General features: G+C 34.6%; 2 protein-coding genes across 2 annotated transcripts in view; one reads left to right on the forward strand and one right to left on the reverse strand.

The window, feature by feature from the left end:
• Positions 1-12214, reverse strand: part of LOC124369221 (muscle calcium channel subunit alpha-1-like) — a 413179-nt gene that overhangs the window by 393055 nt on the left and 7910 nt on the right. The gene's annotated exons all lie outside the window — the stretch shown is intronic.
• LOC124369224 (neurogenic locus notch homolog protein 1) overlaps positions 10384-12214 on the forward strand; it is an 89250-nt gene continuing 87419 nt past the window's right edge. The window contains exon 1 of the mRNA XM_046827094.1: positions 10384-10513. The gene's annotated coding sequence lies outside the window, so the exon portion shown is untranslated. The remainder of the gene's footprint in view (positions 10514-12214) is intronic.

Here is a 12214-nt window from a genome sequence, read left to right on the forward strand (position 1 = left end):
GTTGAGATTCCTTCACATAGGGCCTTTGTAAATCAATGTTCCTAATCTTTTGATGACCAGGCCTTAGTAACGGGATGGCTTTGTTTCGGGCGAGTCCTCGTTATTCTGTCGGCCCTGAACAGATTTCTACGAGGCCACATTCATACACATTCATAAAACTAACACAAATAAACAACAAAATGAGCTGCGCGGAACCTTATTTTTAGACCAGTACAATCACCATGGCAACAGCATGCCTACAGGCCTTCTTTCCTTTATCTTTCCGGCCGGTCGCTCATCCCCCACTCCGTACCATTTGGTTTTAGCTTTTATTTAGTACGAACTATAAAAGTAGAGATTGTCAATAGTTTCTTTAACCCGATTTTTACTAAGTCAAACTATACACATTATGAAAGGGTCCGACAGGCTGTAAAGCTTTTCAATTTTTCCAAATGGTGAAGCAAACGTTATAGGTCTTCTTCAACCCTAATATAATTCGGATCACTGAAATGTTCCAGGACCTCAAATTCTAAAAAAGATTTAAGTCAAATATGTTGTTTAATGCGCACAATCTAAAAGCGTTAAGTGTGCAAAATAAAAGTACACAGAGTGTTATTGGCGTATTTCGTTGAAACAAAAAAGCGATAGAATTATATATATATATATATATATATATATATATATATATATATATATATATATATATATATATATATATATTCAATGTCATCATCCACGTTTTAATAAACAACACCTTGGTTATTTACCCCAACTGTTAGTATTCTCTTTGTTGATAAATTTAACAATAGCACGTGTCTATATGATCAACTACTAAAATACCTCGTCTGGATGCATTGTTTGAATTATAACTTAGTTGAAATCGCGTATTTATTTACTCCGCGTTGAAAAATACATTAATTGTTATTGCATCTAGACTTTTTCAAGGACTTTAATTGAGTATAATTCCTTTCTGTAATAAGTATATTTGAGTACCGTTTGTTTAAAGTGAATATGGTTGTTGTAATAATTATTTTTGTATTTTTGCTGCTGAATACTTTGCCATAGTGTATTTGAAAGGTTATTGCATTAGGGATTATTTATCCAACTGTGTGAGTGCTAGAAACACACATTAATAAACACTGGATAAGTTTGATGAAACAAATAAAAAATATTGTAATGGATTATAAGAAAGTACATTCTTGTACCTGATAAAAATAGACCAATTATATTAAATACTTTTATTATTTAATGGATCAAATAATATTGCCAGTGACATTTAGAAGCCGATATTTAATATTACACTTTATTACGGATTTAGTAAATATTCTGCTACTAGTTAGACCACTGGATTCGATATAACATTTTATATTAATATATTAATGTTTAAATTTAATTTCGTGCTATATGAACTATTACGATAACCAAGCCCAATAACCTGTCCTTTAATGATATTTAATTACTTACAACTATATGTTGATTGGCAGCTATTTTGCAGTACCAAAAAAAATCAGTAACATAATGATGACAGAATCTTGTATTTTTGAATCGATGTTTACACACAGTTCTGTAATTCCTTTTACTGGACAGTATAACACGGTTTAGATATTTTCTGTAGTTATATGTTACAAAAATATAATTAAAATGTTCGATCGGAACATAAAATGGAACAGGAGATTGTATGTAAACAACAGGAGTACAATAACATTAATTGGTAATTTAAGAAAGGGCTTTTACATTTTTTTAATACAATTTTGTAATGAACTGCCACTTTGTACGAGTATTTGTATTAAAATAATTTTAAGAATCTCGTATTTAAAGGCCGAACAAACTAATGTTTTTGAATAAGCTTACTGGTTACTTTTAGCTCAAAATAAGACAATCATGAAAATTTGATTAATATTTGTTTAAATAAATCATGATATTTTCTAATTATAGTTATATTTTGTATTAAGTTTTAATTAAAACATGACATGACATGTAATCTTTGTATATAACAACTAAAGATGTTTAATGTATGTAGCCTCATAATGCCCAATAAGGAAATATCTTTTACCAGTTTTATAACCAGGAATACTTCCTATTTCACAGTTTATTAGTATTAGGTCTTCTACGTCATTTTCTTGAAGTGACAATATGTTGATCTTTTTATTTTTATTATTCGTTGTTTAACTCAACAAATGATAGCATGTAGTAAGTAACCAATATGTAATTAAGTGAATATGTTGAAAATCAGATACCTATGTAAAAATTTCAGTTATAAAATGCATTATTTAAGTATTTTGAAGACATAAAAATTAAGATTAATGAGTTCTGCTTTCAAAGGCTTAGGTACTACAGGTGTTTGGCCAAGTACCGACAGGAAAATGTGTGTAAACAAAGTTTGACCAAAGAATTTATTTTATAAACTTTTTATTTGAACGCACATTATAATCCCTGTTAGTTGTATTTCCAAAATAGTATTTATTACAGTTTTGAATAGTTCTTCCAATATTAAGTCAATTTTTCAAATAGAATATGTGCAGTTGAAATGGTCAGCGTTTTAACATGGTTTAGTAAACAAGCAAGTAGACAGCTATTTATTACATTATTATAGAATTTAAAGGTTTAGAAGTTACTTCAAATAATTTAAACTTGATGAAGAATTCGGCTTTTCTCCAAACTCAATGGCTAAGACAAATCAGGTAATGGGTCAAATATTATATTCTTTTAAACCAACACCTATTAGTGTAGGTATATTTATTTTAGTACAAAGTTTTTAAATTCTAAATGTTGTTACAAATTACAAACTTGGTTTTCTAAAGAAAATGTTTTCGATTTACTTACTCAAAAACGTGTTTGAAAGATTGTACATATCCTTTGTATTCTATATTCTCAGCATTACCTCTAAGATGATAGCAAAATTTTAAGGTGTTGCTGTATATGTATAAATAAAATGCAAGAACATTACAGACATTCCTATGAAAATGTGGACTTGTTTATTTAATCTGGATTTTCTGCTTTTCACTAAAAGAAGTTTTGCACTAGTATAACTTTAATTTCTTGTGTTAAGTTCCAAAGCTCTTTTTAATTTTGCAGTAGGATTTTATGACTGCGTTACTGCAGTAAAACTATCGTTATCAACAACTATTGAAAGGCTTTCAGAATTCGGTACAACACTTTTATGTTCTTGTAAAAAGTGCATCATAACCAAAAGCTCGGGATCGCAATATCCACTTTCACAGTTTCTTTCCCACACAAAATCCAGCACACAAATTTGCCACCAAATACATACGTTTAAAGTGTGAGCTCCGTGGTTTTTGAGTGAAACAAAACAAATACCGGAGGCACCGTACCAAGAACAAAGTAGTGAGTGTGGAGTGGAACCAAGTTTGGAGGCGACCCAGCTTCTACTAAGATTTACAGCTGTAACACTAGGTGCGATCTGCCCAGCTCGGCACAGAACAAGAATCATCTGCAAAGCAGTGTAAATACTCTGTGACTCATGAGTACGCAGATACCGACAACCTGTCATCCTCTTACTCATGACCGAGTGGACATTAACAGTACACGTGTTGCCTCTATAAGTACACCTTTCAACTTAGTAATCAGACTATTATGTGTATTTGATATTCAATGATAGTTTAATAATAATAAGAATCTCATTTATCTTTTAGTTTCTGAATAAGAATACGTAGTTTACTTATAAAAATACTGATTTTGTTACAAATTTTCTACTTGATACGTGTCCTTAATATGTGTTGTTGGTGACTCGGGTTTTGACTGGGTTATATTTCTTAATCCCAAAGAATGTTTCAATCCTAATCCTTGTTATATAATATTATATAACAAATATTATATAACAATAATTATATAATCACAACAAATGATTTAATATGTTAATAATAAAAAAAATAAAAACCATTTTTATTCTACAAGGTATTTTAATTATTTTAGATACTTTAGTAGTAATAAATTAGAGAAAACTTGAAATTTTCCCACATAAATAGCTGAATATATGCATATAAATCTTTTACTTAATATACAGTCAGTCATATTTTATTTCAACAAGTTATATACAAAACCCTAATAGTTCATTTAAAATTAGCTATATATCACATGTCTATATCTTCATTTTGAAAATTTACAATTAATCATCGCCTATTCTTTTTATTCATTTGCCTATTTTTTTTTTAAATACGGCAATTAAGAAAATTGAATAAGCTTACATCAGACAGGGTTAAAATACACGGATTGACAAAACACGTAAATCAGGGTATTTCTAAACTTTTGGATGTATTAAGTGTAACGCTTTTACTTAAAAGCAGAATGTCAGAATTAATTAAAAACTGTAAAGATTACAACTCTGAATTTGTTGATTCAGTTTCAAAAAGTTGTTTTATCTGAGAGCCGTGTTATCGATAAAGTTTGTTTATCGGTATTCATCATCAAACTTTTACTGTTTTTATCCTTTTTTTAAATATAATAATAAACGTAAGATGACTTGTAAAATCCCTATTTAATTCAATACAATTCTATATAAATTAATATTAAATGTAGCTAATTTATTTCTTACTGTGTTAATGTGCTGTGTAAATTACAATGCCCGGTAGATCAAAAAACACAATGTGCAACCATGATTCAACATAGTTTTCTGTAACAGTGATGTAGTTTTTCAACAGTGAAAGTGCGCGGTAGATACTGCAACCATAATTCAACACAGTTCTCTGTAACAATCAAGTAACTTTTGAACAATGAAAGTGCCCGGGAGATACTGAAACCATAATTCAACACAGTTTTCTGTAACAGTGAAGTAGTTTATTTCTTATTGTGTTAATGTGCTGTGTAAATGACAATGCCCGGTAGATCATAAAACACAATGTGCAACCATGATTCAACACAGTTTTCTGTAACAGTGATGTAGCTTTTGAACAATGGAAATGCGCGGGAGATGCTGCAAACATAATTCAAGAACCCGCTAACAACACTTTGTCAAATTGCCACATTCTTTGCCCGGATCTGAGTGTAATCAAATTGTTTAATGTTCTCTTGCTGAACATAAATCTACAGCTGCAACCTTACTTCAATAAATACATTATTTTTAATCAGTTTCAAAGCAGTGCGCATTAAATTATCTGAATTATAAATTTACAAAAAATGTATTAGATTAAATGTAAGTTAGCTACATATTTCAGTAAAATTAACATCCTATGCTTTGTTACAGCTGCAAAACTCACGCAAAGTTTTATATATTTGATAGTAAAATTGGTTTTCCTGTTTAACGATCGTACAAAGTTATAAATTGAATGAAACATGTGATTTTATAATTATGATTTTATATCTAATGAAAACAACAACTTAATTTTGGTACTAGTTAACGGTTAATAGCAAGAGTAAACAAATTAAGATTAAACCTCTTAAACGTTTTTTTAGGTCCTGGGGAACGTAAGAACGTAATAAATACACTTGTTGGTCCTATTAACCATGCAAAATGTTAAATGTTCATTGTACGTAATTCATTGCATTGTGTACGTAAGATCCAATAAAAACTTAATGTTTTCATAATTTGTTACATAATACCACCAAAAACGAAGCCATTGATTTATTGATTTATTGATAGAACTTAATACAAGATCATCAAGATCTGAATTGGTGTCAAACAGTATAAGCATTTTACAATTTGTCAATAATAGTTTCCAGGTTAGGCAGTTGTGGTCAATGTTCTCTCCAATTCAGGAACTCCTCCAGGCTGTAGAATGATTGGTCCAGCAACCAGGTTGTCAGTCTCTTCTTAAGCAGATTGCGGCTGATACTCTTCAGTGCTTCTGGGAGGTTGTTAAAAAATTTTGCTCCAGCGTATGTAGGCTTTGATTCATAGACTGCTGACCTGTGTAGAGGTAATGTATAGTTTGTGGCATTTCTAGTTTGGTAAGCATGCCTATCATAGTGTCTTGGAAGGTTTCGAGAAGAGGCATGAAGTATTGTCTCTAGGATATAAAGGGAGGGTGCTGTGAGGATCCCTAAGTCCTTAAAAGCCTGTCTACAGCTGTCTCTTGTGCCTAGCCCATATATCGTTCTTATGGCTTTCTTTTGTAGGATCAGTACACGCTGTATATTTCTTGCTGTTAAGCCTCCCCAGACCACCATGCCGTACCTTAGGTGTGACTCAAACAGTGCATAGTATGCGATTTTGCTGGCTGCTTGAGTGCTGATGGTCTTAATCCTCCTTATTACAAAGATGGCTGAGCTCAGTCTTTGACAAAGCCTATCCAGGTGTCCATTCCAGGATAGCTTTTCATCTATGATGATCCCCAGATGCTTCACTTCGCTGGTCACTGTGATGTTGGGGAGTTCCGAGACTTTCTCTCTGTTTCTTCCCAGAACAATCTGCTTTGTCTTAGACTCATTAAGTACAAGGTCATTTTTTATGCAGTATTCAGCAGCCACATTCAGTGCAATATATGAGTCAATTTCCAGGTCTTCTGTGTTTTTCTTTCCTGTTAGCAGCACTGTGTCGTCAGCATACATTACACTGTACGCATAGTCTTGGAGGTACTGTGGTAAGTCATTTGTGAATAGGACAAACAACACGGGGCCAAGCACTGAGCCCTGTGGGACTCCTCTTTGGATTGGAAGCAGGTCTGATCTGACTGAGGTGATAGTGTTCTTCAGGGTGTGTTCTACTTCTACCAGCTGACTTCTTCCATTGAGGTAGTTTTTAAACCATTTAGCCTCCACTCCATGTATTCCAAGGGCATTCAGTTTTTTTATTATCAAGTCATGGTCCAGGCAGTCGAAGGCTTTGCTAAAGTCCAGTAATAGGCTTATAACAGTGTCCCCAGCTTCCAGGTGGTCTACAGTGCGCTCAATTAAATCAATGAGGGCTGTCGCTGTTGATATGCCACTGATAAAGCCATGCTGCCTGTCTGTTAATAGTCCATTCCACTTTAGATGTTCCAGTAGTCTGGTGAGGGCAACCTTCTCAATTACTTTAGAGAAGGTTGAGAGCAGTGAGATTGGCCTGTAGTTTGAAAGTTCTAGCTTGTCACCTTGCTTGTGTTTGGCATATACTCTGGAATTTTTTAAGCCAGAAGGGAAGATTCCTTGGGCGAAAGATTTGTTGACTATATGAACAAGAATGGGAGATAGTTCATTTTTGCAGTATTTTAATAGTTTCGCTGACACTTCATCATTTCCAGCTGAGGTTTTGGGTTTTAGTGAGTCAATGATCTTCTGGACCTCCTTGAGCGTAGTTGAATGTAATGACATGGTTTGTAAGCTTGGGACGTCATTCATGTCTAGGGGCATTTGAGTTACACTGTCATTCTGCTTAAGGGTCTCATTAGCAACATTAACAAAGTAGGTGTTAATGTGGTCAGCTATTATTTTAGGGTCGTCTACTAATCTCCCTCTGATTCGCAATTGCAGGTTTGATGTCTGTTCACCTTTTGGTTTTCTCTCGCCATTAACAATGTCCCACAGAGCTTTACTCTTGTTATTGGCTTGATGTATATGTTCTTCACTAGCCAGGTGTCGGAGGGTTCTGAGCTTCAAGTCATATTTTTTTTAATTTTTACAGCATCCCTTTTGTCCTCATCTCTGCTGGTTTGAATGTACTTTTACCAAGCAATTTGGAAGTTCTTTTTTAAGGTCTGGGCCTCTGTGTCATTTACTATTCCTCGTTGGGTACTGTGCCTTGCCCGAGATCTTTTGTATGAACATGTTATATCTAGGGCAGAAGTCATAATGATGGAGAAGTTGGTATAGGTTTCCTCCATACCGCTCGCTGAGGTCACACTTGTCCAGTCCTGAGCCGATAGAAGCTGCCTAAGGTTCTCAAAATTTCTGTTGTTGAAGTGTCTGCGATTTGAGATTAGTGTCTTTTTTGCCTGTGTTGGTATTGCCATGCTGCAGTATTGCCCAGTGTGGTCTGAGAGGCCTGTGTGGACAACCTCCACGTCAATGTCATGCTGTGCCATGTTTGTGCAGACACAGTCAATTGAGGTTGCAGTGTTGTGGGTAATCCTTGTCGCTGGGAGTGTCAGTCTGTGCAGATTGTAAGTGGCGAGGAGTTCATTAAATTTGGTTTTCTGGGTATGTTCTTTGATGGAGTCAATATTGATGTCACCCATGATCAGTATTGGGTTGTTCTGCGTTAGGAGGTCATCCAGCAGGTCTGTTAGGATTTCCAGAGTGGTGTCTAGATGGCTACTTGTCCTATAGATTCCAAGAATATAGAGGTAATTAGATTTTGTTACTCTAAGACTTATGCATGTGATCTCGCATGTGAGTTCAATACTGCGGTTTTCAATATTAAGGCTTGTTATATCATTTCCCAGTTCGTTACTTTTGTAAATGGCAACTCCTCCTTTTTGGTGGCTGACTCTGCTAAAGTTGCTGACGAGGGAGTACCCCGGTAGTCGAGCATTTTCTAGACAGTCCTTATTCATCCCGTGCTCAGTGAGGATGACAATGTCCGGTTTCCTGGTGCTTAGTTCATGGTTTATTCTTTCTACTTTATTTGTCATCCTGTCCACATTCTGGTGAAATACTGTTAGTGTTTTATGTGCTCCTTCAGCATTGAATTTAGGATAAGCCGTGATTTGTAGCGGCTTTTTGTTTTGAAGCTTCTGTCTAAAAAAGGCGGGCTCTGTCCTGACGTAGGTGCTGCTAGTAACGAGTCAGTAACTAAGCCATTATCAGCTGGCTGAGATTTAGAAATTTCTCTTGCATTTTCTTTAGCCTCCGCTGCAGCTCTTGATGTTGCCCTGTAGTGTTCTGCATTTTTATTGAAGAAGTCCAAGTATGTTTCATTGGGTGCTAGGAGTTTAGCAGAAACTGGAGGCTTCATGGTGCCTCCAGTGTCTCTCAGTGTTGTAGTTTAGGCCGTTAGAGGACAGTTCTCATTGCCAACTTCAGCTTCCTCTTCAGTGACGTTGGTCTTTATTGGCTTATTGCTTGTCATAGGTCCCAGGCCTTGTATGGTTCTACAATGATGTTTGGCCACTTGTAGTGCGACGCTGAAACAGTTTTTTGGTTCCCCTCCCAGATGAAGTTCTGTTTGATTTAACCTGCATATTGTTTGTGATTGAGTTATGACTCTGTGTTATAACTGTGCTTTGGTTTTCTGAGTTAGTAGGTATTTCCATGCGTATACTCTGAAACCGTGATGTCAGATCCTTAACTGCGCTCTCCAGGCTGTCCTGTTTTGACTTCAGTTGACCAATTTCAACTAGTAAGTTTGAGGAGCAGGTTGTGGTCCGAGGGGTGCAGTGTGAGAGTGCCTCTGTTTGGGTTTCATTGCTCATGTATGTAGGCAGTTCTGATTTTTGGGTTTCTTGAGGTCTCATTTCTTTTTCAAGGTTTTTAATTGTGATCTGCAAGCAGTTTATCATTTTTGCATAGTCATCGATGAGTTGTCCCTGTTTACTGTCGTGTTCTTCAAAAATATTTTGTGTGTCTAAGCGAAGTTTTTTTTCCTTCTCAAGTTGCACTTGTACCTCGGAAACATTCTGTAGTAGATCTTCTATTTTTTTAAGGTATTTATTTTCCTCATTTTCCAGTTTTTTCAATCTTTTCCTCCAACATTTCTAGTTTAGCATCTAGTCTAATGTTTTTTTCTTTTAAGATGTTATTTTCTTCCAGAAGAGCTGCTCCTATTTTTGCAGCCATTTGCAACTTCTCATCGTTATTTTCTAAATTATTTAGGGTATTATTTTCATTCAGGCTGCTTTCTAGTTCATTTAGAGAAGTGTACAGGATGTCTGGGCTTGTAGAAGAGTTGGAATTAGTTGGTGTGGTGGTTCTGCAAATACTACATTTCCATATGTTTATTTCATCACCTGTCCATCTTTTCAGAATTTTATCAGGAACATTCTGACAGCCAGCATGGTACCACCTATTACAGGGGCCGGTGCATTTTATTCCTGAGAATTTGACCCCAACTGCACAGGAGCCACAAGGAAACCTTGGGGGCATTTTGAGTTTGGAGAAGGTATACTTATTTATTGAATAAATAAATATTATATATATATATATATATATATATATATATATATATAAATATTATCGTTCATCAAAATTCCCGCATCACCAGTGCAACAGGGTCAGTTAAAAATGTGTACTTGCCTAGTAATAGTCATCAATAATAAGAATCAATAATGATAATGATAAAAGTCAGTCAGAGTCAATCAGATAAAATATATAATCATGTAGAGGCTATTCAGGACTTTGCCCTAGTAATTGCTGTTTACATTGGTAATTGACAGCTGGTAGATAAGTCTGCTGCTGCTGTGTTGGGTTGATTGGGTGGTGGTGGGGAGCAACAGTTCTCAACAGGAAGTGACTACCGCGTTCAATTTCAGGTTTACTATTACTGTCCTCTAGATTCTTGAAAATTAATAGGGACTATTTTATACAGTAAACTGATGGATATTTAAGTTTTTACCAAAAGTTGCTTAGCTTGTTGTTACTGTCTGTTGCGATAAGTGCTTTATAACTGTGATTTGGCAGTTTTTCCTGTGCAAAGAAAACATGTGCTTTCCTACACATTAAAAAAGTAAGTTGTTATTTTTATTTAGATTATTACTATTGACAAAGTAAGATGTTATATCTCTGTCTATTCTAAATATTTATCAGCACTTCTTCCTTTGTTTTGGTTAAATGTTTTTTGCAGGAAAGCAAATTAGAAGGGGAAAACTTGGCACTGTATTGTTGAACTGTATAAATCTCACTAACTGTATTGAAACTGTATTATAATATAAATACTGCCATATAAATTATATTATAATTATGGGTTCCTTTGTGGTATCGATCCATAACAAATTACATGAAAATTTTATGTATACTGATATAATTTAAATTATCTTAAAAATATGTATATTGAATGTAACAGAACGTTTTTCAGAGATGTTCCATAGTTTACTAGAAAGAATCAGTAACATATAAGATCTACAATCTGATCCCTTCCTCAGATGGATAACTAAACTAACACATAACTACTATCTACATTAAAATGGTCAAATTATATCAAAGCGTTGAGAAAAACATTCGTTAGGAATTAGAAGTTGTGTGTGTAGCTCCATGCAAACTACTGTATTTATAAAACAAATTGTAACGAAAGCCAATTAATATAAACTGAACTAAAAATTAAATAAAAAATTCAAGCCTATATGTCTGCTCACAGTAACCAACTCGATTAAACCTGTGGATGTCAAAATGTTTTGTGTTGAGAAACGTGTTGAGCCCATACCAATGGAAGTTGAACTAGTGAGCCTAATCGTAGTGGTTGTGTATCGTGTATTCATGTACTATTGAGGATACATTCATGAAGGAAGGATTGGAAATGTTGTTACCTTATCTACCCTCTCTTAATAATCACATTGTTTAGGGTGGAGATATCCATATACATAGTAGGGTTCGAGAAAAAGGGATCTTGATTTTTAGAATTTAATTCAATCTTTCAGTTCGTTTTGCACAAACTTTGAACCGACACGTTACTAAGCTGTGAAAGAAGAATCAGCACACATTCAGGGCTGAAGAGTCTGAAGTGCTCTTTGGCAGCAATTCGGGATAGTATATATAAAATATGGGAAATGGACATAATATATTGTTTTTATGTATGTATGTTTTGTTTATCCTAGAAAAATATGCAAATCCTAAAACTGAAATTGAGCCTGAGGTTGAAACTAAAATTTAAACAGCAACTTCATCAATTCAATTATGGTGACATTTACATCTGTGCATCCCCCCTTTCAGGGGAGCCTAAGGAACATCTTTAACTGCGGATTGGGCGTCAATTTTATGAACCGAAAACTTCAGTAGGAGCCTAGTGTTGCCCGAAACAGTTTGAAATGTTGAAAATGTAATATTTATGGACTTAACAATTACTTGGTTAAGCTGATTATTGAGGTGATACTTTTTTTTCTTTTATCATTTGCATCAATAATCTTCTGACTGCTGGCGTTTTTTCAAATTCTCAAAACTTCTCAAAGTTGGAACCTACATTTAAGAATGAAACAGTTCTGATCCTCGGCAGCGTCTTGGGTCCATTAGTACCAATAGTTGGCAAAATCATGGAAAGTGTGATCAAAGTGCACATGAGTGCCTACTTGGATAAGTTTGATTGATTGGCAATTCTAAGTTTAGTCTCCGCATGGATAAGTCCACACTTCGTGCTCTTTTTGATTTAGTTAAGTATGTTTATGAACTTTTTGAAAATAAAGGCTTTGATCAGGCCACTCTCTTAAGCAAGGCCATT

Source organism: Homalodisca vitripennis, chromosome X (assembly GCF_021130785.1).
Source record: "Homalodisca vitripennis isolate AUS2020 chromosome X, UT_GWSS_2.1, whole genome shotgun sequence".
NCBI lineage: Eukaryota > Metazoa > Arthropoda > Insecta > Hemiptera > Cicadellidae > Homalodisca > Homalodisca vitripennis.